At 47.2% G+C, this 26,510-nt stretch overlaps 1 protein-coding gene across 4 annotated transcripts in view; it reads left to right on the top strand.

Annotated features, from left to right (window-relative positions):
• Positions 1–26,510, top strand: part of ZDHHC16 (zinc finger DHHC-type palmitoyltransferase 16) — a 434,178-nt gene that overhangs the window by 73,023 nt on the left and 334,645 nt on the right. For 3 of the 4 annotated variants that reach the window (XM_069611578.1, XM_069611575.1, XM_069611576.1), the window contains one exon: positions 3,988–4,098. The exons of the other annotated variant lie outside the window; for it this stretch is intronic. The gene's annotated coding sequence lies outside the window, so the exon portion shown is untranslated. The remainder of the gene's footprint in view (positions 1–3,987; positions 4,099–26,510) is intronic. 4 annotated transcript variants of the gene reach the window in all.

Raw genomic sequence — 26,510 nt, 5'->3', positions numbered from 1 at the left:
ATTATAAGAATTCCAAGAAGGACTTGGCTTTGCCGAGGAGTGAATGTCTTCAGGATCTAACTTGGTATCATTTAAAGACACATTTTTATTCTTCAGCGGATAGTCATAGGAGCCTTCATCTTTATTAATGTCAGTGGCCTCAAGGGGGTTTTCTTACTCCCAGTACGTAAGAGGTCATGATTGCTTTCACCCACATTCTGATAATTAGCTTTGGAAAATAAAAGTTCTCTCTGGCAGCAAGCCATTACATATTCTACTACCAATAAGGCTTCCTTACTTGAGGAAGACAAATACTGCGTCTCATCCATAAGAGTCCTCCTGTTCCCCTGGGGCCCTTTTCCTCCCAGGTGATCCTCCCGGCTAATACCACCCCCAGGGTCCGGATCAGGAAGCGCCTGCTTTTCTCTGGCCACCTGGGAAGATACTTTAGTCAGGGTTTTTGAGAGGACTCTGTAGGATTCATCACAACTGTTGAGCACTTCTTACAGCTTTAAAACGCACAATTAGGTGTAGCAAGGAAATCATAGCTGCTAGATCAGCATATAAAAACACAATCACCAAGGGGAAAGCATGTTGGGCTGAGAAGAGCCACCTGGAAAAGGCTGCTGCCTGTGGCAATTCGAGACTTTATTGAAGAACGATTGCTGCTGTTTTAATTGATAGCCCCACAGCGGTATTGTGAAAACTATGGAGATGCCTGCAGCCAATTGGTTCGAACATTATTTGAGATTGTATAATCTCACAGGCCATTCTGCCATTATGGAAACGTGGTCGGCGCCCATTGTGCGCACTGGGGAAACATAGAGCTCGGGCCAAGGTGACTGCCTTAACTTTTATATAAAACATCTTGACATTGCGCTAAAAACCTCGTCTAATGGGAAAGCCGCTGGTTCCGATCGAATTTTTCATGCATGAGCGCATGATTTGGTTGCCATTATTTACAAGGTATGTAATATTCTCCTATGTAGGCTTTTCCGTGCAGGTGGAACCAGGCTACTATATTATCTATTTTCAAGAATGGTAATGTGACAGATCCATCTTGCTATACCTCCATTTCCTTAATTGATACAACGGCTAAATTGTTTGGTAGGGCACTCTTTGGGGAAAAGCATAGATTGGGTAGAGGGCAATGCTATCCTCTCGAATATCCAATATGTTTTTGTAAAGGTCTAGGGGACAGTGGATCAAATTGAAAATGTGATGTGACTCTTATCCTGGAAAAAAGTGTCCATGGCTATGGGGTTCCAATTTATGTAGCCTTTATGAACTTAAGCACATAATTTGACTGTGTGAACCATGTGAAATTATGGTCCTATCTCATACCCTCGGCATGCCATCCTCGATGTTGGATCACTTGGTAGCTATGCCCAAAAATCTTACAGATTAGGAGTTATTGCTCAAGGGCATATTGGCTCTGTTACTCTTTAATTTATAGATCAACTCATTATCTACCACCCTTTGTGATTCATCAACGGATGTGCCCAAGTTAGCCGGAAGGCGCATCCCATTTTGATGGATGCCGTCTTTGCGCAAAAACAACAAGGGACCTTCAGCAGTTGGCGCTGTACTTTTTGCAAATATATGTCCACAAGGGATTTGAAAAATAATGTGGTGAAATCGAAATGAATGTGTATTGGTATCACAAAAAGGGTAACTGGAACCATAGTGGCTGAAAGATCTAGTTTGCAATGGGTTAACTAATTTTCCTATCTGGGTGTCAAACGGGGTAAGGTGGCACCCACACATTGACCACAGGCGGGCAAATGTGTTCAAATAATTGGCTTTGTATTGTGTTATGGGTGTAGTTTGGGTGAGCTTCCAGTGGATCACGATTTACAACTTTATAAAGCAAAGTCTGTACCAGTGGCCATATATGGTGCAGTAGTCTGGGGGCATCAAGCGTCAGATTATATCCAAAGGAAAGAGAATTGCCTCCTTAGAGGAATCATTGGGTGAATAAGGGTTTGCCAGGCTAATTAATTCATCAGGAATGTAGCTTGATGTTTGTCTCAGACCTTATCCAAGTCCACACTGTTATACTGGCTGCGTCTATGGGGTAAGCCAGCTTTCACCCTGTTAGTGACATATTGGGTTGAGATGTACACCACAGGTCGAAGTGGTTAAAATATATATGTACTACGCTTGATCAGCTCGGCCTTGTGGAATATTTTTATCTTAAATCAGGTGGGGGAAAGAAGAAATAGCGATTGTAACTAAGGCTTTTTTTAACTTTAAGAAATCCAAAAGCGAGGCCCTTGAATGCCACAAAAAGAGCATTCAGGGCTACCTTAGCAGGAAACGGGTGCTGGACCCGCCAAGTTAAATTCGTTGGATTATAGAGGGCAGTTTTTGTTTTTGTTTTTTTTTGCGCTTGAGGTCTAACTAATGTGCAGAAGCACCTGGAGCGTATCTAGTGCTAGATGGCATTACCACAATAACTAATTGCAGGCCCAAATAACCGGACAGACTCAAAGAATATGGCAAAGTACTACTTTATTATCAATTCAATAAAGTAGGGAAATCAAGCAAGCATAACCAGTCGTAGCTCGCACACTTTCGAATACATTTCAGTTACACAAAGGTTTTATACCTCAATATACATCAGCTATGATGCCATCCTATGTGGCAAATAGTACAAACCTATTAGGCGGAGGGATAGGTCAATGAAACACATATACCTATAGGTTATTTAGGCATTAGCTCCGTCTTGCATATGCTTTCTGCATCTTTAATTATACAATACTTGGCACTCGCAAATGTTTACTCCTTTGCCTAATCTAAGAGAAATATGTATTGCCTACATGCCTTATCCTCTTCGACCCCTTTTGTACTTTGCAATTGCTTGTTGCTGCGGCATCCTTCATCTTTGGCCAAACAAATATTCTTTGTTCTTACATGAATCTGTATTCCTGTGCCTGTCAGCTCTACAGCCTTGGTCTCTATCCTTTGGGTGTGTATCTTATTATACGAAAACTGGCGGCCATCTTTTCAACATGGCTGCTTTACTCACTTTATATTTTCTACTGTAGCAAGCTTCTATATTTCTCATCTACCTTGCATTTCTGCATATATTTGTACATCTTTTCAACATGGCTGCTTTACTCGTGTTATATTTTATACTGTAGCAAGCTTTTATTTTTCTCATCTACCTTGCATTTCTGCGTATATTCATCTAGTGCATCTCTTCTTACTTATCTTCTCAGTATATATGATTTCTTCGTATCCACATGTTAGTTTACTTTGCTAATTCGTCACATCTTCATTCTTCGAGTAGTCTTCTATCATTTCAGTGCGTCCTGGTCTCTTTTCTTCATGCGGTCACTTTACACCTGTCAGACTTTACTTATATGTCCAGTGGTGTCTGCAGACTTCCTTCTACCACATCAGTTTGAGGGTACATTCGGTACGGTTGTCTGAGCGCATAACGTCTTGCCTATCTTCGATGCGGTATTAGGATGATACCAGGTGTTGCGCAGAGTGCTTTCTTACTGCTCTCTCAATATGACGCAGGTGTGGGCTCCCTGAGTGACATGTACATCTGCTTCTCTACACCTTACTTTTTACGAAAGGTACCCCCTTGGATAAAGATATGATAGGTGTGAACAGCTGTTTTTGCAAATGGCACGATGTGGATGATCTGCTGCATTTTTTATTATCATTATGCCCTATAAATGCGGAGTTAAGGCGCAAATATCTTTGCCCCTTGTTTTAAACGTTTAGGGATAAGAAGTTCATGTGTAGCTTTTAATATGGTTCTATCAAGTATAAATTGTGTATCAAAAATGTATATTTTCTTTTAGCGTGCTTTGGAACTCAGAACTTGTCTATTGTAGTATAAATCATTTTGAAGTGATTTTTTAGTATTAATTTATTTGTAGTTCAACATATTATGTTATGTTTACATTTTGCATGTATTGTGATTTTATTGTTCTTTTAAGGGCTAGTTGCCCGAAATAAAGATTTTCTCTTTCTCTCTTTTTCCAAAAGGTTTGTGACTTCGGGCACGACCACCGGATGTGACTCAAAGTCCCTATTTCGCCACATACATGCCAACAAAATGGGGAGTCTTGGGGTGCACATTTACCAATTCTATCCGGGGTAAGGTACCATCAAAAACAGGTCTTATATTGTGTTTCTTTTATTGTGCTACATTAAGAGGCTTAAAATCCTTCCCCAATTCCATGGCCCATGGTTTCATGTAGGGTAGTGTATCACCCGGAATGCCTTTGTCCAGGAGTTTATATAGCTTTGAGACCCTCCCCTGTTCTATACCATCAGCCCCGTAGGAACCCTCTTTCTCGTGCATTTAATTATACTGTTCATGATCCAATGCCGTATGTGAGCATAGGTAAATCTTTCCTGTTCCCCTATACTATATTTTGTTCTATATTTTTCAAAGTCATTGATCTTACTAGTCGAATCACTCCATGCCTCTCCCATTTGGACAAATAAACTGTCTGAATCCCCAGTGTGAAATCTGGATTATATCTAAGCGTCGAGAATGGTCCCATACCTGATGGTACACCTCGATCTCATAGAGCTCTATACCAGTAAGTCAATGAACATGTTGTAGATGCCCCAAGCCGCTGTCCATTCAAGCATATGTGCCAATTGGGTGGCCATCTGGTATCTCCTAATGTCTGGAATGCCCATCCACCCACCCCTAATAGCGGGACACTCGTCAGAATCGCTTTTGCATTCTAATGTGCCTTTTCTTCCATAGAAACAGGAATATTTGGCCTTGTAACCGACTGATCATCGGTTTAGGCAGGCGTCCAGAAAAGGGTCGTACCAGATCTTTTCATGCATTAACATTTTGTAAATACAACACCAATTTATTTTTCTGTGGATTTCATTAATGCACTAGTTAAGAGCACAGGGCGTGCAAGGTCAGTTCTCTTGACAGAAACCACAATATCTTGATTTTTATATGCCTGGATGAAATCGCATGCCGTAGAGAAGCAGTCTGAAAACGAGACATTTGCTCTCTGATCTGGGTGCTTTTCGACTTTCAGAAAGAGACCACACACAGTGTCAAAATGAAAAGTTTCTTTTGTTTAACTTCTGCTGTGTTTGGTGTCTGAGATATGGAGAGGAGCATTATGCATGGATATTTTATTTGCTAGTATGTTATGGTTCTATCATTAATAAGATGGAAAACTTAGTTATTATTGGGATAATATCCTTTGTGACAAACAAATTATGTTTTAAGTGAATGCTTGGTTGTATTACACAAAAGTCTTTTTCGAAGTCCAGCGTTGTGTGCATTTATCATCAATATGCATATATGTGGTGTGTTATTCTGTAGGAGAAGGTTTTCTACAAATGTAATATACTGTTTGAAGCCAGACATATTTGCTACACAACTCTGTTTTTTGATTGTGTTCTATTCATTTTCAAGTTTAGTAATGTTGTGTGTGCCTGTCGCGTACATTTTACACTCTTGTTTAGCCAAATAATTTTTTCTCATACAATTTAATACCACTCTAATTCTAAAAATGGTGTAAAATACTTAAACCTCAAAACCATATATGAGGCATGGATGAGTATGGAATATCTAGTTTAAAAATCCACTAACCCTAACTTGGAGCCAATGTGGTAAATGGTACTATAATTAGTAATCGGCAGCAAGGCCCTTGCTCACACATCAGTGATTGTTATTACACAATCACAGGGTTCACTGCGTCTCATCTTCAAGACTACAATTCTAACATTACAAAACCCAACACTCTATCCAGTGCGTGCATACATTATACAAAACAAATTAAATAGTTTCATTTGGAACTGAAATAGAAACTAAGCAAGACATGCCCCTCTAGAGGTAATCCAGATAGGTATCAAACTTTATGTAGTGGTTCATGCAGACTTCCTTCAACTTCTTAGCACTTTAAATTATTATTGCATTAGTCGATAATTTACTGACTTCTGAAGGATGTAAGGCTAAATTAACTGTCCAGCAAACATTTGACCATGAGATTCTGTGCATGGAAAGGAAGCTCAGTGTGGTAGTGCACATCTCTGCCATTGGTTAGAGGGTGCTACTTCAGTCTTTGCTGCCTTTATCTGTTAATTTTGGGAGAAACCTGCTTTTCTTTCACAATGTGGAATGCTGACACATGAGAATCATTTCCATACAGTTAGCTTTTTGCATGTGTCGGCTGGATGTCGCATACTTTTTACTCACTTGTGAACAAGAAAACAAATGTTTACTGCCTTGAAATTGCATTTACTCTCAAGGTTTATAAATAGGGAGTAAAATATTCCCACCTCAAATTCTTATCTGAAGCATTGGGACTAGGGATTGTTATTGGGAGAGTGCGAAAAACATATAGCACTTTCGGTAACAGCGTCATCTTTACTGCAGCCACTGTCCCCAATGAGGATAATTCTTGCAGGTCCTATCTCATTAGATTCTCAATTATCGATTGCCATAGATCTGAGATATTAGCAGAATAAAGGCCCTCATTGGATGTGCATAGCTTAACGCCCAGATAATATACCCGCTCTTTTTTCCCATTGTAGGGGGTACAAACATGCCAACTCTTCCACCACAATCCTCATTCATGTTAAGCCTTTTAGATTTCGTATAATTTAATAAAAACCCCAAAGGTGCTCCAAATTGGTGCACCGTTGCCAACGCTAGGAGTAACGTTCTTACTGTATCGGTCAGGAAAAACACATCAGTGTATGAAGCAATCTTATGTTGTATCCTAGACTCCTTACACCCAATATGTCTCCATCTCCTCTAATCAGGCAGGCAAGGGCTTCCAAGGACATCACAAACATCAATGGGGATAAGGGACAACCCTGTCGGGTAGCTCTCCTACTTTGCAATTGGGGCGGAAGTACACTGTTGCCATTTAGTCTTGTGGAGGGGATTTGAAAGTTGGCATCGTTTCATGTAGGGTAGTGTATCACCCGGAATGCCTTTGTCCAGGAGCTTTGAGACCCTCCCCTGTTCTATACCATCAGCCCCGTAGGAACCCTGTTTCTCGTGCATTTAATTATACTGTTCATGATCCAATGCCGTATGTGAGCATAGGTAAATCTTTTCTGTTCCCCTATACTATATTTTTTTCTATATTTTTCAAAGTCATTGATCTTACTAGTCGAATCACTCCATGCCTCTCCCATTTGGACAAATAAACTGTCTCATATCTTTGAGGTTAGAACCCATTCCGAATGCCTCCAGTGTATTGGTTAGACATCCCCAGTCCATGCTGTCAAACGCTCTTTGGCATCCAGCACCAGCGTTGTCATTCTTTTGCCCTGTTCTCCTTCCCGAATGTATGAGGTTGATGGCTTGTCTTATGTTGTCAGGTGTGGCCGTATCCGAGATGAAACAGTCTGATCTGGGTGTATGATATTCAGCAGTATCTTTAACAGTCGGGTTGCTAGTATTTTAGCATAAAACTTTGCGCCCCCATTGAGGAGCAACATAGGGCAGTAACTCGTGCATTTGTCTGGTTATTTTTTTTTTTTTACGCAAGGTTTTTTTTAGCATTTTCTTATCACATCTTTTAACTCTCACCATCCTGGGTTCCCCCATCTCTCCCTTCCCCTCCCCATTGTCCCAACCAAAGTCTGTTATATTCTTCTTTTCCTCCTTGAGGGCGTAAAATCCAGAGACCTTTTGATTCAAAGTCCCATCCCATTGTTGATACCCTTCTCCTCTCCCATGCGGCATCTTTGCATAGTTTCTTTCCCCTATCAGATCCGGCCTAGTAGTTTCATCTTTCTCAGACACCATACCTCTCTTGAGGCTTTCTGTAGAAATTTCACAAAACCCTGATAGTTTCCTTGTAGGGCGTAGGACACCCATTCTAAGGCTACAAACTGCTATACCTTTCACACCCACTCCTGTTCAGTAGGTGGTTCCTTAGATTTCCATTTCTGCGCAATAACCAATGCCCCTGCCTTCATTAAAATCACATAAACCTTTTGTGTGCTTTTGAGGGAAGCTCCTCTATTAATCCTTCTAGCCCTAGGATTTCTAGGCCAACTTTATTCTTCCGCTTGATTCCCACCATCTCCCCCATTGCTTCCATAATCCTATCCCAATAGCGTTAGACCCTCGGGCATTCCCACCAGACGTGACTCCACATCCCCTCCTCCCTGCATTCCCTCCAGCATTTCTTGGACACCTTCAGGAAGATCCTGTGTAGTTTAGCCAAGGTAAGGTGCCAGTGAAACATCAATTTCACCCATATTTCTTGTAGTTGGAGGGATCTTGTCAGTTTGGGGATGATATGCCATAGTCTTGTCCACTCTGTCTCATCAATCTGTTGTCCCATTGCCTCATATACCATCTGGGCCCTACCTATTCATTTTGTTTGATGAATTTGTAAAAAGTCCCCACTACGTTTTTGTCCTCTGAGTCCGCTAATAGTAGTTTTTCGAAGAGTGTTTGGGGCCTAATCGCTGCCTCTTTGATAACTGGGTTCAGTAACCAGTATCTCAATTGTGTGTAGCAAAATCTCTCCTCGTAGCCTATTGTGAAGTCTAGTTTGCACTGGATAACATATATTTGATCTCTCCCCCCCCCCCTTTCGAACATGTTGTCTAGCTGTGGGCATCTGCCCTTTTCCCATTTGCGGAACTCTGATCTTCCCATTCCCGGAGTGAATTGATTGTTATGAAATATGGGGCTAAATGGCGAAGGAAAAGTGGTAAGTGCCACCCTGGTCACTACTTCATCCCATGAGTCCCCCACTGAAGAGTTAACCATGCTTCGATAGAGATTCCATGGCCTATCTCTCCTAGGTTTCCATAGGCCGGTTTCAAATTGGCCCCCCATAACTGCCTCATCCATTTTTCTCCACACCTTTTGCCTATCATCTTTCCACCAATCTCTTGTGACCTTGATCTGTGCTGCAAGATAATATGCCCGCATATCTCGTACTCCCACCCCTGTTTCTCGGCATGTTCATTACCCGTCTTGCCACCCTAGTTTTTTTTATTGTTCCAAATAAATCTCCCTATGTGCTTTGGACCGCATGGAAGAAAGAATTGGGTGCTTTTGTTGGTAGTGTCATAAAATAATATAAGATTTTCAGAAGAATTACCATTTTTATCACATTAATCCTTCCCAACCATGGTATCCGTAGTGGGCTCCAATCTTGAAGCAGTTGTTAAATGTACCCCAATAGGGGAATGTAGATTGCTGCTGCTAGTGATTCGATGTCTTTAGTGATATTGACCCCTAGGTATTTTATTGTCTTACTTGCCCAACTGTATTGAAAGAGACATTTAAGCTCCTTTTCTTTCCCCATTGGTAGTGTCGAGCTCAGAGCCTCCGATTTATGGGTGTTGATTGTTAACCCAGCTACTGTCCCGAAATTAATCCGTTCCCAATCCAGGGCCCTAATAGAGTTTTCTGGGTCTGTGAGCGTTAACAGCATGTCATCTGCAAATGCGGCTACTTTATGCATCCTTCTCCAAATGGGATTCCTACTATGTCTGCCATTTCCCTAATTGTGGTTCCAAATGAATCAGCTTGAGGACACCCCTGTTTTGTCACTCTCGTTACCTCAATTTGGCCAGATAGTTGCCCTTTATCAGCAAGCGGAGTTTAGAATTAGAATAACTTGCTTTTATCAATGAAAGGATTTTAGTCCCAACCTCCATTTTCTCCATAGTGGCAAACAGGAATTGCCTCTCTACTCGATCAAATGATTTCTCAGCGTCTAATGCTATTGGGAGAGCCGCTGCATCCTTAATATTAACTTTTTCTATTAAATGTGCTATTCGTCTGGTATTATCTCCTGTCTGTCTACTCTGTATGAACCCCGATTGATCCGTACCAATGAGTGACGGAAGGAAAAGGTGTACCCGAGATGCCAGTATTTTAGTGTAAATCTTTGTGTCTGTTAATTAGATGAATCACTCTATAGGATTTACAACATGACCAGTCCTTTCCGGGTTTCGGCAGCAAAATAACCTTTGCTTCCTCCATAGTTGATGGTATTTTCCCTGCCTCCTCAAAATTGTTAAACAACTGGACCAGGTGGGTACTTAACTGTTCCTTGTATGTTTTATAAAAGACTGATGTAAATCCATCTGGGCCTGGAGCTTTATTATTTGGTAGTGAAGCTATTGCTCTGCAACTCCTCAGCTGTGATGTCTTGGTATAGGTTTTGCGTATTCTGCTCTCGTATCTTTCCAAATAGTCTTTTTGTTTCTGTTCTAGGGGGTTGACGGATTTATATAGTTGGGCGTAGTGTTCGGTAAATGCTCTGGTTATCTCGGCTAAATATGTACTCTCCCTTCCCCTCCCCTCTTTAATTGAATTCTTACTATGGCGGTTGGGGGGTCCCAAACAAGAAGTAAAAAGGCATGGAAACGTTACATTGAAGAATCAAGGATATGGCTAGAATAATAAAATTACTCACTGTAGTGACTACCTTACTCCTAGTTCAGAGTCCCCTTTCCTCCATACTTATGGGGACATTCTGTCCTGTGGGACAGGACCGCAGCACTTGTGTGCCCTCCCCTTTTTACTCTGCCTTTTTCTTCCTTCCTTAATAACCTAGCCAGCAGACTATCCACCTTGTTTGCCTCAACATAATAATTTTGTCTGAGGTATAATGGTGCACGTTCTGCTTCCCTTGTTTGCAATATTTCCAATTGTCCCCTTATGGCCTAAATTCTCTACGGGTTTCTCCCTTAGCGCCAGCACATGACTAGTTTCAATTTTTCTTCAAATTCTCTTTCCAAAAGCCTCCCCTTTTTGTCTCTGCTGGCTTTCACCGCAATGATCTTCCCTCCGATTGTGCCTTTAAATGAATCACATTTTATGTTTTGATCCGTGTCTCCCAGTTTGTCTTGAACAAATTCCTCTATACTTGTTCTTGCTTGCTCCCGCAGCGTCTTGTCCTTAAATATATAAATTGAGTATTTCCATTTCCATAGCCCGGGACCTATGTCCTTTCTCGTCACTGTCATTGTAATGGGCTTGAGATTTGATAGCACTATTGCTCCTGTCTCAATCTCTGTTACCATACCCAACATGCTCCTGGATGCCCACTATAATCTATCCTGGATGAAGTCCTATAGACATGGGAGAAGACTGTGTATCCATTAGTATCTTCCCCTCTTTTCCCTCCAGGTGTCCACCAATGAGAGCTTATCTATTTTTTCACGCAGTTCTTCCGAGGATCTGCCCTGGGTGCCGGATCTACCCACACTCCTATCCACTTTTTGTTCCCATACTATATTAACGTCTCCTGTTAGTATAATTTGTCCTTTGGCAAATCTTTCCAGTTTTACTAACTTCTGTTGAATGAACCCGTCTTGCTCCACATTCAGCGCATAAATAGTGGCTACGATATACAGTTCTCACCTAGCCTGTAATATCACTGGCAGGTATCTACCACTGTATCTACCACTGTTTCCGAGTTTGCGACTATTAAGTTAAGGTTGGATCGCAAGGCTATCAACACCCCCCTTTCTTCTTCCCCTTGTTTGCCTGGAAAATTTGGCGGTAACCCTGCAGTCTAAGTTTGTGTTTGTTGGTGATTTGCAGGTGTGCTCACTGCAGGGTTAAGAGGTCTAGTTTTTCCCTCTGCAGAAACCTTTCAATTTTTTTTCTTTTCAGCGGGGAGTTCAGACCGTTGACATTTAGTGATATAATGGTCATATTATTATTAATACTCCTACGTCCCGTCCCCTTTCTTCCATACTTATGGGGACATTCCGTCCTGTGGGACGGGACCGGAGCACTTTTGTAAAAAAGCATCACATTTTTCAAAAATGTGCACTTTTCTTTTTACGTGGGGTACCGCACGTGGCCGTAACCCCTCCCTCCTTGGCTCTGTCCAGCGCATCGCCCATTAATCATTTTCTCCGTGAACTACCGCACACAGTCTCGCTACCCGCTGCATCTGCTCCTTTGATCTATGTTGATCCGACTGGAGGAGGTCCTTCTTGGCAGCCCTCTCCCTTACGGCCCTGTAATTACTCCGCTCATGAGCGGCCTCTCCCCACTACAATGCCGATCCCCATCCTTTGTTTTGAGTGTTTGGGTCTGGATCATCGGTGGGACTCGTGTTTTTAGTGCGATTCCCTCTCAGTCCGGGCACTTCAACGTCGTCTGGAGTGCTGGGAGGAGGTGTTTCAGCACTCAGTCCTCTTCATTTTCAGAGTTTCATCGACGAAAAGAGGAAACACCCGGTAAGTTCTTAAGTTTTTATGGCACCCCAACCGGAGGAATTCTTCCCGGTCCGGGAGGGGCTTCATAAGCTCTATTACCGGGGTTCACCCTGAGGTGCCTTCCAGGCCTAAAAAGGATACCAGAGTTTTCTCAGAGGGCTTCCGTGAGGGGCCTACCAACACCAGGTTACAATCTGAGGCTCCTCCTGTGGGTGCTAATAGACGACCCAGTTCTACTGAGGCAGTGGGTACCGGAGCTTGCTTCGAGGTCTCCTTGTCTGGAGCTTCCCATACAGACACCAGGGATTGCCCTGAGACCTCTGTAGAGGCTTTCTGTACCGAACCAAGGCCCCTTGTGAGGGGGCTGTTACCGGACTCTGTTCCGAGGTTCTTCTTTCTGAAGCTAAGGTGACCGACAGGACTGAGAGATCTATCAAGGTCTTGTCTGTGAGGTGGATTCCTCAACATTCCCATCTTTGCAGTGATACCGGTTCTGTTGAGAGGGCTCAGAGTAAGGTCGCTGACCATAATTCCTCTATTACCAGCTCTGCCGAGTGGCTAATAGTGTGTCTCAGAAACATCCCAGGCCACACTGTACCGGCTTGCCGAGGTTTTTTGTGTTGAGGCTAAAGTCAAGGCCCCGGACCTGTCTGTGGAGATCCCTGCCTCACTCAAACATGTGACGCAGTTCTCCTCAGACGCTGACAAAATGGCGACTGTTCCCGCGTGAACTACGGTGGCCATTTTTGATTCCTCCCTTACACCTACGCCATCAGCGTCGGGTGCTGGGAGCGGGTTTTCAGGTGAACATCGACTGCCTTTGGCAGAAAACTTCAGAAGCCCATGCACTCTGACCCCATGAAGGAGTATTTTAGAGGTCTTTTTAGGGAAATCTGCCCTCCAGCGCCTGCTCCTGTGCCGACGGTTCCAGCCATAGCACTGGTTGTCCCGACAGCTGTTCCACCTCTACCAATTGGCCCACCTCCAGCCCTTCCGCCCCTGCCTCCCTTGTCTCCAATAGACAAGTCTTCGGCAGAGCCAGATGTGACGCAGGTCGATCCAGACATGTCGGATGACACGCAGGGGGGTCAGGTAGCGTGGACCAGCCCCGTACTGTTAGTGTTCCATGACCAGGTTCTGGACATGTCTCTTCTGGATGTACCAGTGCCTTAGTGTTAGGGAGAATTCTCTCTTTAGGCTGAATTTCCTAACCTAGTGAGTCCCCCAGCAGCTTTGCTGGATTTCTGGAGTTTGTTTTTTCCTCCTGCCAAGAGTGAGACTTTTTCTCCCACTCTTGGACATGATTTATGGTATTCCTTTGCCTGGTAATGTGTTTTATGGGCTATGGGGTCCTTTACTCCATAGGGTCTCATGTGTTTTTCCTATGTGTGTTACACAGCACCCTCTGTGCATTAACACAGGGGTTTCATAGTGACACCCCACCCTAGACTACATACCCTGGGACTGACTACTGTCTCCCAGGGCATGTAAAGGCACCATTGGCTTTACTAGTCCCAAATTATTAACAGAAACCAGTACAAACCTTCATATTGTGGACGTACTGGTCGGGGCAATTTGATTGCCCCGGGGTCTGTTAGTCGAGGGGGCACGTCTCCGTCCCCCCTGATCGAGTTTTGGATGATGGCAGTGGAAACTACTTTTTATATTCGACCGCAAATATTTTCCTATGGGATTTTCCCATTGTTCGAGGCTACCAACTTTTTAATTATTTAATTCTCATAGCCTCAAACATACCGCCGGTTTATTTAATTAATATTAATTCTCCGGTTGGTATTTTTTGCCAAGACTCGATTCCAAAATGGCGTTTGTGTTCTCTTCTGTGACTCCAACCCAAGTTGAGCCCTTTGTTCCACTTTTTGACAGGCTTCTCCACAGAAGCCTCCAAAAGTAAAGTGGTGCCACTCTGTCTGGGTACCACAGGGGGTGTCGGAGGGGGTTTATGCACCCTGGACTGAGTTACCTTGGTAACTCAAGTCGCACTCTTGTGTGATTGGCCCAACCACTTAGCATGTTTGAGTGACAGCTAGGCTGAGTGAATGGGGGTTTTCTGCATAAAAGCAGGGCTTTGGGGACTGGAACTTCAGAAGTCGCCACAGGACCTGAGAATCCGACGAGGGAGAAGCTGAGCCGACCTACCACAACGACACCACCGGTGGAGCTCTGCAGAACCGACTCACCACCTCTCGACGACAGAGAAGATCTCCCGGCTGGAGAGGCTTCTTCCCCTGACTGGTGGGCACAACCAGTTTACCTTTCTTTCTTCGCACCCCAGTCCGGTTTGTGGTCGAACTGCCCGTGCCAAGCACCCCGACAGCCGGATAGCCACTCACCACTGAGCCGCGAATCACTGGACCGCTCCTTGTACCTGAGAAACTCTGCGGCTCCTTTCTTCCCTGGTAGTGCAATGGACTCCTGTCTTCCTCCATGACGCGATCCTCGCTTCCCCCGGACGAAGCACCGACTTGCATCCGCTGCCAGGAACAACTGCCCCCGCTGGAGCGTTCTCACCACTTTAAGGTACCGGGTCCGCCAGGCCTCCCTTTCTAAAGATTGCTACTAGGTAATATACCTTCTGGACTGGGCTGGCCGCCTTGACCCTCTAACTGGTCCCTTTCTTTGGTCCAACTCCTTTTTGAACCTTTACAAGACTTTCGTGCACTGCAACCGTGTGACCTTGGACACATTTCGTTTGGATCCTCTGAAAGTGGGTCCGGCCTCTTGAACTCTAACTTCACGGTTTTACTTTGCCTTCCTCTCTTGTAATGTTCTGGTAAAAGTGTTGGGATCTGTTTCAACTTGTTCTCTGCTCTTCTCTCCCTTTTTCAAAAGAACTATTAGAGTGCCATCTACGTTAAGCGCTCACAGCTGTCTGAAAATAAGTGGAGCTTTACTTAAGACTTGTCTAATATTCTTTTAAGGGAGTGTATATCTTTTAGTGACCGTGTTTTTGAATTGCTTACTATTAGTGCCTGTGTGTTTTTCTAGATGTGGTTTTAAATAAATAATTATATCTCTTTTACACCAAGCCCTGTTCAGTGTTTACTTGTTCTACTGTGTTCTCTTGACCTATTGTGAATACTCTGTATACTGCCTACCTCTTCTTGAGGGAAGTCTGACTGCTCAGCCAGAGCTACCAAGTGAATCTGTGTGGTACAGACTGCTACCAAGTGGGTTTACTGCCAAACACCTGTAATCCTAAATCTTTTGCAGTGGTCCCAGAGGGAACTGCATAGGTTTCTGCCTAACACTGAGGCACCCGCTCCCCAAGAGGGGGTGCTTTCTGGGGTGTTCACCTTGTCCCCTCAGAAGCGTACAGGCTTGTTCCTCAGAGGGACGTTTTAGCCGAGGTCCGCAAGGTCTGGGATAAATCACACTCTGGACTTGATGCTCGTTATAGGCTTCACACTTCAGAGGAAGTAGCCTTAGCGTCTTGCCCGCTTCCTTCCTCCACAGTGGTGGCGGCTGCCACATTACAATCCAGACCGGCCTCTGCATCTTCTACAGCGGCAGCTCAGGTTCTGGCCAAGGAGAACAAGTTGCTTGACTCCTTGAGGAGGAAGATCTTCGCTAATTCGGCCCTGCAGTTGTGCCAGGCGAACGCAGAGCTCATCTTGGCGGCGGCAAATATGAAAATGTGGAAAGGTCTATCTGAATTTGAGGAGTTCATTCCTGTGGACAAGCTGTATGATTTTAAGGGTGTCTTGTCGGATGGCAGAGTTCTGGCGCAGGATATGCTCGAGGCCACGGCTCATCATGTTGACACCTCGGCTCGGGGCCTCATGCTTGGTGTTGACACCTCTTGTCAGGCTTGGCGTCATGCCACGTTCTCTAAGGAGGTCCAGGATAAGTTTCTGGACCTGCCTTTTGACGGCAAAGAACTGTTCCATTCTTCAACAGATGTGGAGCTGACTAAAACTAAAGACAGCACTCAAACAGCCAAGTCCCTGTCCATGCTGTTGAAGCCGCCGTTTAAAGCTCAAAGAACGCCATCTCAGCATTGGTCCTCCTCTCGGTTTCGAGGGTATCTGGATCGGGAGACACGCGGGGTCTATCCTCCATCTGGGAACTCTCATCGGAAACAGCAGCGAGGCCATTTTTTCTCTTGGTCCTCTGCCTCCTCTTCAGGATCAAGTGGTCTCTCTGCTGAGAAGTCCGCTAAATGATGTTCTTTCGCCGCTCGCATGAGATCCCGGTGGGAGGGCGCATCGCGTCTCACTGGGAGGAGTGGCAGACCATCACTGAGGATCGGTGGGTCTTGTCCATTGCTCGGGAGGGCTTCCGCTTGCCCCTTCCCCTTACCCAACCCATCAATCCTCCCTTCCAACAGTCGGGGGCGCCCTCCCTCAGAGCCGAAGTCCAGAAGCTTCTGGATCTCAAGGCAGTGGAACCCGTTCCCCTAGGGGAGCGAGGGGAGGACTTCTACTCCTGTCTATTCACGGTGCCCAAAGCCAACCAGGCTACTGTCGATTTTAAGTACCCTTTGTGAAAAGTGTACTTTTTGATTGCTGTGACTTCGGCAAGGCGTGTAAGTGAGCTTCAGCCCTTGTCGGTATAGCATCCATTCCTTACTTTTCATAAGGATAAGGTTGTCCTGCGGACAAATCCCTCCTTTCTTCCGAAGGTGGTCTCTGATTTTCATTTCAATCAGTCAATTTCATTGCCTGTCTTCTTTCCAGACCGGGCCTCAGAGGCTGAAAGGTTCTGCATTGCCTGGACGTCAGAAGAGCTCTTAAGTTCTATCTGGACAGAACATATGAGTTTAGGAACTCTTAGCAGCTTTTTGTGATCTTCGGAAATCCGCAGGGAAAGCCGGCCTCGAAAGCAACCATTTCTCGATGGATTTCTGCCTGTATTTCTGAGGCGTATACCATTCAGAGTCTTCAGCCCCAAAGGGAATTCATGCTCATCTTGTGCGGGGCAAGGCTGCTACGTGGGCCTCGCCATCAGCTTTTTGTAAACATTACTGTCTGGATCTGAGCTCCGGGGATGATGCTCAGTTCGGTCAAGGTGTGCTTAGGAACCTGTTTCAGTAAGGAGTTTCCATTCACCCGTAATTCCTGTGAGGAGTGCTTGGGAATCTACCATAAGTATGGAGGAAAGGGGACGGGACGTAGGAGCATAATCAAGTAACTCACCGTAGTGACTACCTTACTCCTAGTCCATAGTCCCCTTTCCTCCATACGCCCACCCGCCGTCCCTATAATACATTTCCTCTGTTATTGCCTAAAGGTCTCAGATCTGTCATAGAAAAGGACTGATGGGCGATGCGCTGGGCGGAGCTAAGGAGGGCCACGTGCGGTACCCCATGTAAAAAGATGTACGTTTCCATGCCCTTTTATTTCTCGTTTGGGACTTCCCCCGCCCCCTACCCCGCCCATCCATCCCTCCCCATTCCCCTGTCCTCCCTTCTTCCCCCCTCCTGCCCCCCTCATACTGGGTGGGATCAGTCGCCCTCTAGCCCCTCCCGATTTGCCCTCTCTGGGATTGATCACATTCCACCTCCCAGCCCTTCCAACTGCAGGCTCTCCCAAGCCCATATCTTGATCCCAAGTCCCTCAGCCCCCCACAAACATTGTAGCCTCCAATATAATTGCGCTCCCCGGGCTAACTCAACTAGACCATCTCTACCTTATCCTGGTCTCTTATCTTCCTTTCATGCAGCTGCAGAGTCCTTCTGAGCCCTTTAAATGTTATTTTGCTTGACTGTGGGCCATTCCCTGAATCTCCTGGATTCCTGCGCTTTCATCCTAGGTTCGCCTGGTCTTGCTTCTTCCTCCTCCAGCCCAGGAATAGACGCTCCCTCGTTGGAGAATGAGATGCAGTGTTGTCAGCCCTCCCATTCAAACACCAGTCCAAAGGGAAATGTCCACCGATCTCTTATATCCTTTTCCCTGAAAAAACTCACTACGGAGCCCATTTTCCTCCTTTTGAAGCAATGTTATTTGGGACAGGTCCTGAAGAATTCGTAGCTGAGAGCTGTTATATTTTAGTTGTTTTATTTTCCTTGCTGCTACCAGTATCTCTTCTTTCTGTCCATATTTGTGCAGGGCTGCCAGGACATCTCTGGGTCTAGCCCCCGGGTTCTCTCCTAAGCGGACCTACTCTGTGCACTGTCAAGTTTCAACACAGCGTCCCCTTCCAGTTCTATTAGGTCTATAAATATTTGCTGGATCCCCGCCTTTAGGTCTTTATCTTGTACTTCTTCTGTCAGGCCTTTTACCCATACATTTGACTTCCTTGACCTGTTCTCAAAGTCCTCTGTTTGCAGTTCAAAGTTGTGGGTGGCGGACGCCAACCTTTCTACTAATCCATCAGTTTTCCGGGCATCATTTGGTAGGTTCTGAAGCTCTGTCTCATTCATGTTCACTCTTTCTTCCAATGTGTCCATCTCTTCTTTTACTTCATGGAACGCTGACTCCAGGTTCTCTCGCATCTTGTCCAGCTGTGTCTGCACCGTTCTTGCAATTTTATACCCAAAGTCTTGAAAGTACCTTCTAAGAATATCTTGTGTGACTGCCCGATCTCCTTGAGAGCCCTCTAGGTCTTCCTTTTCCGGACTTCCCTCAACTTGAGTTTCTGTATTTTTCCTCTATAATTTTTGTATGGTAACCGACTGCGTTTTTTATTACTCTTCGATGTAATCTGCACCTCTTTTCTCTTGTTTTTTTTAAAGATTTTTGTCTTGTAGATTCACACGTCGGGCTCACAGAACGTCCTCCCCTTGTCCACTGTGCCTCCACGGGGTCTGGTTTTCCTGCACAGACTATATTCCTCCACTGATTTTGCTGTCACACCTTAACAAACTATGTTTCATCTTTGTAAGTTTTGTTCAAGAAATCCCCTAAGAAGTCCCACTTGACTGCACACTTCGGTGTGTGTGTGTTAGATGGCCCCAACTGCTCCCCTCCGAGGGCTTTCCGACACCCCTTGTACTTTCGCGTTTTGAGTACTACAGCACATTTTTCATCCACATGTGTGGCGTTGATCGATCACGCTGTACTGCAACAGAGAATGGACTGATCATATCATGATCCCTGGTGATGTACCCGATGATGATTTCATAGTAAAGTACTTGGTGATAGAACTGACCACTGCACTGGTGTACACAAATTAGCCAGAGGAAGCATTCGTCGCTATGGTGACCGTGGCCTGCTGGCTTAAGGACACTTGGGCTCCATTCCGTGCATATCTGGTTCGTGGGGAGAGTCAATCTGATCAGTAGTGGGAAGTGCGTGGGGGGAACATGGTAAAGGACCTCATCTCATGTGTGGTCTGCCAGGTGACCGGTCTGTGCTACTGGTCAATGTACTGACCCCTCTCATGTCATGTTGCTACTTGTATGTACTAATGTTTGATAATGCACTATTCTCTGTGTTCTTCGCTGAAAATAAAGTGTAAAAAAGAAAATAATTACCACTGTACGGTAAAAGTGATTTCTGTACCATTCTGGATGATTGTGGCACATGGAGGGGTTATTGACATACTGCAATGGCACTCCTATCTGCACAGGATAGAGTATCCATTGGGCCTGTATTTGGGCTGGAATCTACATAATGCTAGGTGATAATATTGATTTATCCACAAAACTAGATGTGTATTGACGGCTGCACACTACTCGGCAATTACCACCCGTTGACTAGATGAGTAGGCTGATTACAGTAAAACACTGAAATAATTGCTAATGGCTGATTCTTACTATACACTACTTGGTGATTACTCCACAGTATTTAACGACAGGTCTGATGACTGCACCATACAGTGCAATCTATTAAGCTTACTGCATAAAAATTGGTGATGAGTGCGCAATGCGTGGTGTTCATACTAATTCGTGTAGCCTAGAGTACTATGTGGCTTATTACTGTACAATGCTAGCCGATTAATCCCATCATCCATTACTAAGCAAAAATATACAATACTTCGTGATCAAGCTAATGTGTGTGCCATAATTGTTAAATACTGAACAATAACCAGTTATTCGAGGGGATTGGGTCCTCCGACGTATTCCATATCTATGACATGTAATCACCACAGCTGTGCTGCTTCGGAAACTTTTCCGGCGTCTGCGTCCTGCGTCTGACGTCGATGCGCCGACGTCGAGGACCTCCTCCGACGTCCGACGTCATCCGATGTGATAAGTAGGACGCACGACGCCCGTAGCCTCAATTCCGTTTTTTCTGCGAACGTGTTGCTTCGTGTTTCTCGGTTCTAAGCCTCGACTCTTTGGAGTTCTGTTCTTTCTGGTTCTTCGAACCTGTTCGTTTGTGAATTTCCTTCGGCGATGTCTTCCACTTCGTCTTCAACCCCGCGTCCGGGCTTTAAGAAGTGCAGGGAGTGTGGGTCCAAGATGTCGGTGACTGACTCGCACGACGCCTGCCTCTGGTGCCTCGGGGAGGCCCACGACACGGATGACTGTATCGACTGCCAGTCGCTCACGTCCAAAGCTTTACGCGAACGTAAGAAGAAGTTGTCGGTAGGTCGGGTGTCCAAGCCCCGGAAGTCGAAGTCGGCGGGGCTTTCGACGGATGATTCAAGGGGTGACTCTCCGCGTCATCGTCGGAAGTCTCGTCGGTCTTCTTCTAGGAGTGGGTCTCGCCACTCCTCAGCCTCTTTGAGGCATTCTCGGAAGCGCCGTCACCGGTCGCCTTCCAGGTCCTCTTCCGAGGATTCTGCACGGCACGTCGGTTACCCCACCAGCCGTGCGACGCCGGAGGAATGGGCTTCCTTCGGGAAGAAAATGTTGGCGATTCTTGAGTCGCAGGGTACTCAGCCGTCCGCGCCCCCGAGTGGGGTCGGCCGTGAGAGGTCGAGAGACACCGCTCGCAAGAGTGGTCGGCACGAGTCACGGGAGCGGTCCCGTTCGGACAAGGAGGCTCGTTCTCGCCGTACCCGTTCCAGGTCCCGGTCCTCGACGCGTTCGAGACCGTGTGCTCCTGTGAAGTCTTCGAGGAAGACATCCGACATCTGAGGCGTCGAGGGCGTCGACAGGCTTTCTCGAGGCTCCGGCTTCGAGGAAGTCGTCGAAGCCGTCGACGATCAGGTCGTCGAGGGACACGCTCGGGGCTCCGGCTTCGAGGGCTGTGTCGACGCCGCTGATACTGGAGGCGCTGCATCTGACGTCGACGCCGATTTCCTCGACGCCGATCCTCTCGCCGCCGTTGCCGGTTTTCTCGACGTCGGCGCTGATTCGCTCGACGCCATCGACGCCTTTCGTGTCGGAGGTGCCCCGTGTCACGGGTGTACCCCCTAGGAAGGCTCTGGTTAAGAGCAAGCACTCTCGGGTGCCTTTTCGCCACCTGGAATATATTTCAGAGGCGGATGAGGATTCTGATGGCCTGGTTCCTAGTCAGGTGCCAGATGACATTGTCTCGGGCCATAGTCAGTTTGCCGATTTGAGGCAGTCACTGCATGATGCCAGTGGACTGGACACCTCTCCGGAGGTGGAATTTTGTAGGCCTGAGCCTGGCTCCCATGCCGATTCCTCATACCGGCGCCTTATGGCTAGGGTGTCTGAGTATCTGGGATGGTCTGCTCCCCCAGGGGAGTTTGTGCAGGATGATCTGACGGACATCCTTGCTGTTGGTCCCCCAACTGACCCGGTACTACCGTTCCATATGGCTTTACAGAGAAGGGTGGCGGCGGCTTGGACTGCTCCGGAGAGTCTCCCGGCGGTGGGCAGATCCTTGTCGCGTAAATACCGTCCAGCCAGTAGCGACCCCTGCTACTTGACCAGGCACCCCACTCCGGAAAGTTTGGTGGTGCAGGCGGCCCCGGCAAAGCAGGCGTCGTACCCTACTATCCCTCCTGATAGGGACGACAAACGTTTTGATGGCTGGGCGAAGAAAGTGTTTTCTTCTGGTGGTATGGCGCTTCAGGCGGCCAACTCCATTTGTGCCTTGTCACGTTTCACGCACACTCTGTGGAACTGTGTTGCGTTAGCGGCTGAACATATTCCCGAAGGGGATGAACGGGATGGTTTCCTTGCTATGGTCCAGGATGGTAAGGATGCCATGTGTGAGTCCGTTCAGTCGGGTCTGGACTTGGCTGAATGCGTCAGTAGGTCCATGGCGGTGAGCACCGTGATACGCAGGTTTGCGTGGTTGCGGAAGTCGGGGTTTGCTCCTGATGTGCAGTCCCGGCTCCTCAACATGCCCTTTGACGGTGAACACCTTTTTGGCAGCAAGGCTGACGAGAGCCTTGAGAGGTTGCAGACCTCAAAAGCTGCAGCGAAGTCGTTGGGCGCTGCAGTTCGCCAACCTCCACCTTTTCGTCCTATGGGACAGCAGTGAACGGGTGGTTCCTTTCGCTATTACTCGTCCTTCAGTAAAGCGAGAGGAGCTGGCAGTCAAAGAGGCCAACGCAGGGGTACCAGAGGTGGACGACAGGGTACCCGTGGTGCCAAGGCCGCTCTGGCAGTTGCCTCTTTGCCCTCAGGTAACGCCGCAGCCGCTCCTACTCAGTCATGAGGCCAGGTCCCATGGTTCGCCGGTTGGGGGAAGGCTGGCGCAGCATCTTGTAGAGTGGCAAGCCATTACTTCGGATATGTGGGTTCTGGAGATCATAACCCACGGCTACTGTCTTCCCTTTCGGCACAGGCCTCGCGACAATCCACCGGGGAACCTCTCTTTGAAGTGTCCGGATCCGCTCCTTGCGCAGGAAATTCAAGCCCTGCTGGAGAAGGGCGCTATAGAACTGGTGCCTGTAGCGGAGAGGAACAAGGGATGGCATTCCCCTTATTTTTTGATTTCCAAGAAAGACAGGGGATTGAGACCCATCATGGACTTGCGCGGTTTGAACAAACTCCTCAGGAAGGACAAGTTCAAGATGGTTACTCTCTCTCAAGTCCTCCAGGCCCTTCAGCTTCAGGACTGGTTGGTGTCACTCGACCTCAAGGATGCTTACTTCCATGTGCCGATCCATCTCAAGCGCAAGAAGTACCTGAGGTTCGCGGTTGGCGACTCGCACTTTCAGTTTCGGGTCCTGCCGTTCGGATTGACCTCCGCCCCGAGGGTTTTCACCAAGCTCATGGTGGTGGCAGCGCATCTCAGGCAAGGGGGGATTCACGTCTACCCCTACCTGGACGATTGGTTGATCAGGGGGAGCTCTCCCGAGCAAGTCCTGGATCATCTGTCCGTCACCTGCCACTCCCTTCACAGGATGGGCTTCTCCCTCAATTTAAAGAAGTCCCATTTGACGCCAACACAGAGGCTCCAGTACATCGGAGCAGTGCTCGACACTTCCCTGGGGCAGTGTTTTCCTCCCCAGGTGAGGGCTCTTCACATTCAGCAGATGGTGCACAAGTTTCACCAGGCCCAGACGCTCCCAGCGTTCGAGTTCTTGAGGTTGCTCGGCCTCATGGCATCCTGCATTCTTCTGGTGCCAGAGGCTCGCCTGCGAATGAGATCTTTGCAGTGGGCACTCAAGACGCAATGGTCGCAGTCCTCCGGCAGGATGTCGGACCCGGTTCAGGTGCCGCCCTCGGTCGCCCAGGACCTTCTGTGGTGGGCCGTCGAAGGCAACTTGATGAAGGGGGCTCCATTTTGGCTTCCTTGGCCGGAGGTGACCATCGTGACGGATGCATCCCTCACGGGATGGGGAGCTCATGCCAACGGGCTGACAGTCAGCGGTCGTTGGTCTCCGTCGGAGTCCAGACTCCATATCAATCTGTTGGAGCTGAGGGCCGTCAGGCTAGCCCTGAAGGCTTTTCTGCCGACTGTGAGAGGAAAGAATGTCCTGATCCTGACGGACAACACAGTGGCCATGCACTACCTCAACAAAAAGGGGGGGGGGGGGCAGGGTCACTTCCTCTGTGCAGGGAGGCGATGCAGCTCGGTTTCTGGGCCATCCAGCAGGAAGTTTCGATCTCGGCAGTTCATCTGGCCGGAGACGAAAACGTGACGGCGGACGCTCTGAGCAGGCAGAGCGCGATCTCTCACGAGTGGGAGTTGGCTCAGGAGATTCTCTTGGAGATCTTCGCCCTTTGGGGGACCCCTCAAGTGGATCTCTTCGCCTCCAGTGTCAACCGGAAGTGCGAAAGGTTTTGCTCGCGGGAATTTCCTCCGAAAGGAGCCTTGGGAGACGCGTTCGTGGTGGAGTGGTCATTCCCGCTGCTGTACGCGTTTCCTCCAGTCCCCGTCATCCCGCAAGTGCTGCGGAGGTTACGGAAGTTCGGTTCCCGGATGATCCTCATTGCTCATTGCTCCGGCGTGGGCTCGGAGGACGTGGTACCCGGACCTTCTCGACTTGTCCATCTGCCCTCCACGTCGTCTTCCCTACCGAGACGATCTGCTCTCACGGGAGGGGGGTCAGGTTCTCCATCCAGAGGTCGGATCCCTCAACATTCACCCTTGGCTTCTGAAAGGTTGAGGTATATGGATTGGGACCTCCCTGAAGACGTGATGGAGGTGTTGCTTTCGGCCCGTAGGCCAGCAACGAAGTCTCTGTACCGTTGACGTTGGCGCAAGTTCTGCGACTGGTGCAGAGTTCGGAATGTGGATCCTTTTGCATGTGACATCCCCATGGTTCTGTCCTTTTTGCTTTCTCTGGCCCACAGGGGCTTGCAAGTGGGTACCATTAAAGGTTACCTGGCGGCGCTGTCCATCTTTAAGTGCTCGTCTGAAGAGTGTTCTTACTTTAAAATCCCTTTAATTTCACAGTTTCTGAAAGGGCTCACTAATGTGTTCCCTCCGTCACCTTTCCTGGTGCCCGGTTGGGATTTAAACCTTGTTCTTAGGTTTCTTATGGGTGCTCCGTTTGAGCCTTTACATTCTTGCCCTTTGAGGCTGTTAACTCTGAAAACTGTTTTTAGTTGCGGTTACTTCCGCTCGCAGAGTGAGTGAGTTACAGGCACTTTCAGTTAAGCTACCCTTCACTGTTTTTCAGGGTTGTCCTTCGAGTTCGTCCTTCTTTTCTTCCGAAGGTAGTGACGGAATTTCATTTAGCCCAGAAGGTTGTTCTTCCGGCATTCTATCCTCCTCCGCATCCTGGTAAGGAAGAGGAGAGGCTCCATAGGCTTGATCCTAGGAGAGCTTTAAGCTTTTATGTTTCACGCATGTCCCGGGTCAGAGTGGACGATCAACTCTTTATTGGTTACGCTGGAAAGCTTTTGGGGCAAGCTGTGACGAAACAGACTTTGTCCCGCTGGATTATTTTGGCCATCTCGGACTGTTACCGCTTGGCGGGTAAGGACCCACCGGCTGGCTTGCGGGCCCATTCTACCAAGGGGTGTGGCTGCCTCTACTGCCCTGCAGAGGGGTGTTCCTATTCGCAACATCTGTGATGCAGCCACCTGGGCTTCAGTACATACATTTGTACGGCATTATTCCCTCGATTCCATCAGAGGGCAGGATCTGGCCTTTGGCAAGGCGGTCCTTTGCTCGGCTATTTGATTGGCTATTCTAAAATTTTGCTTCTAAATTCTTTCCCTCCTCCTTGTTTTGGTACTGCTTTGGGAGTCTGTCATAGATATGGAATACGTCGGAGGACCCAATCCCCTCGAAGAACAAGTTACTTTCTTACCTGGTAACGTTCTTTCGATGGGATGGTCCGACGACGTATTCCATATCGCTCCCGCCCTGCCTTCCCCGCTGCAGAATTTCTTTTGCGATTGCAGCTTACGTTCAGCAAGGCTTTGTGTCTGACTGGCAGTTGACTTATGTCACACGTTCTGGGGGGAAAAAACTACAACTGAGGCTACGGGCGTCGTGCGTCCTACTTATCACATCGGATGACGTCGGAGGAGGTCCTCGACGTCGGCGCATCAACGTCATCGACGCAGGACGCAGACGCCGGAAAAGTTTCCGAAGCAGCACAGCTGTGGTGATTACATGTCATAGATATGGAATACGTTGTCGGACCATCCCATCGAAAGAGCGTTACCAGGTAAGAAAGTAACTTTTTCTTATTGCCCTATGCCATGTAGAGTTAGGGGGAATTCTCTGTAAAGGCTAATTTCCCAAACCTAGTGAGTCCCCCAGCAGCTTTGCTGGATTTTTGGGGTTTATTTTTTCTCCTGCTAAGAGTGAGACTCTTTCTCCCACTCTTAGACATGATTTGAGATATCCTTTGACTTTGTAATGTGTTTTATGGGCTATGGGGTCTTTTACTCCATAGGGCATCATGTATTTTTGGTATGTGTGTTAGACAGCACCCTCCGTGCCGTAACACTGGGGTGTCATAGTGACCCCCAAACATAGACTCCATACCCTGGGACTGACTACTGTCTCCAAGGGCATGTAAAGTCACCATTGGCTTTACTAGTCTCAAATTGTGAACAGAACCAGTACAAACCATCATATTGTGGTTGTACTGTTCGGAGCAATTCGATTGCCCCGGGGTCTGTT

Source organism: Ambystoma mexicanum, chromosome 8 (genome assembly GCF_040938575.1).
Source record: "Ambystoma mexicanum isolate Mex_15411 chromosome 8, UKY_AmexF1_1, whole genome shotgun sequence".
NCBI lineage: Eukaryota > Metazoa > Chordata > Amphibia > Caudata > Ambystomatidae > Ambystoma > Ambystoma mexicanum.
This window is presented reverse-complemented; position numbering and strand designations above follow the sequence as displayed.